General features: G+C 40.4%; 1 pseudogene; it reads left to right on the top strand.

Annotated features, from left to right (window-relative positions):
• Positions 1-630: 630 nt before the first annotated feature.
• On the top strand, positions 631-771 carry LOC128979878 (U2 spliceosomal RNA; annotated as a pseudogene).
• The last annotated feature ends 539 nt before the right edge of the window (positions 772-1,310 follow it).

Raw genomic sequence — 1,310 nt, forward strand, 5'->3', positions numbered from 1 at the left:
GTATTTACCATGCTATGACATACAACTTTGTCAAGCAGCAGGAGTTCTGTGTCTGAAAGTGTTATGTGTACTAAATGTTTTCTGAATGCTTTCTTGGGCTGTTTCATTTGTGAGCATAATGGAACGTAAAAATGGATATGTTTTCAGTCATTTATTTTATGTCATCTGCTCCAAGGGACTAATCCTTCTGTTCCAGTTTGCTGACAGTATCACAGTACCACAGAGGTTGGAATGGACCTCAAGAGGTCATCAGGTCCAACCCCCCTACTAGAGCAGGATCACTTAGGGTAGTCTGCACAGGAATGCATCCAGATGGGTTTTGAAAGTTTCTAGAGAAGGAGACTCCACAACCCCCCTGGGCAGCCTGTTCCAGTGCTCTGTCACCCTCCCTGTAAAGAAGTTTCTCCTCATGTTGAGGTGAAATCTTCTATGTTCAAATTTGAACCCATTGTTCCTTGTCTTATCATTATGAACCATCAAAAAGAGCCTGGCCCCTCCACTTGTTGCCCACCCTTCAGATAGTTATAGACATTGATCAGATCCCCTCTCAGTCTTCTCTTCTCAAGGCTAAACAGACCCAGGGATCTTAGTCTCTCTTCATAGGGGAGATGCTCATGTCCCCTAATCATCATCACTTCTCGGCCTTTTGGCTAAGATCAAGTGTAGGGTAGTGTAGACAGTTGTATAAACTTATTACTTAGGTTCCTGATTATGATTAATTTTTCCTCCTAATGCCCCAATTACTTTTCCAGGGGGTTTTGTGGTGGTTTTCTTTTGTATTTATTTGTTGGTTGGTTTGGTTTGGTTGCTTGTTTGTTTGAGATTTTTTGATATTTTGTTCTTAAGACTTTTTCAATATCTACCATGGCTGTTAGCTTTCATTGGTCTGCTATGGCATTAGAAGCATTATTAGGTACTGGGCAGGAATTTCTGCACTGATTGTCTCTGTTAGCTGTATGTGGGACAAGACCACAAAGCTGAGGCCTTTTTAGAATAAGCTGTAAGTTTTCTAAGAAAAGCTGTTCTTGGAGTATTCCTGTTCCTTCCCCTACCACTATCATCCCAAAGGCTTTCAATCTGCTAATTTTAGGTATGTCTCTAAAATATCTTTTTTTCCTAGACAGAAGAGTTGTGGAATACTGCCACCTTGGATGACACACTTTAGAAAATGCTGTAGTGTATCCAAGATTGCTGTCCCCCTTTAAAGGTGATTTATCTAAATTATGATTGCAAAAGTCACAGTAGTCTGTGGAACAATTCAGAGGTTTAAACTGCATCTTTGGAGGCTGTCCTAAAATAAAATGTTGAAA

Source organism: Indicator indicator, chromosome Z (genome assembly GCF_027791375.1).
Source record: "Indicator indicator isolate 239-I01 chromosome Z, UM_Iind_1.1, whole genome shotgun sequence".
Taxonomy (NCBI): Eukaryota; Metazoa; Chordata; class Aves; order Piciformes; family Indicatoridae; genus Indicator; species Indicator indicator.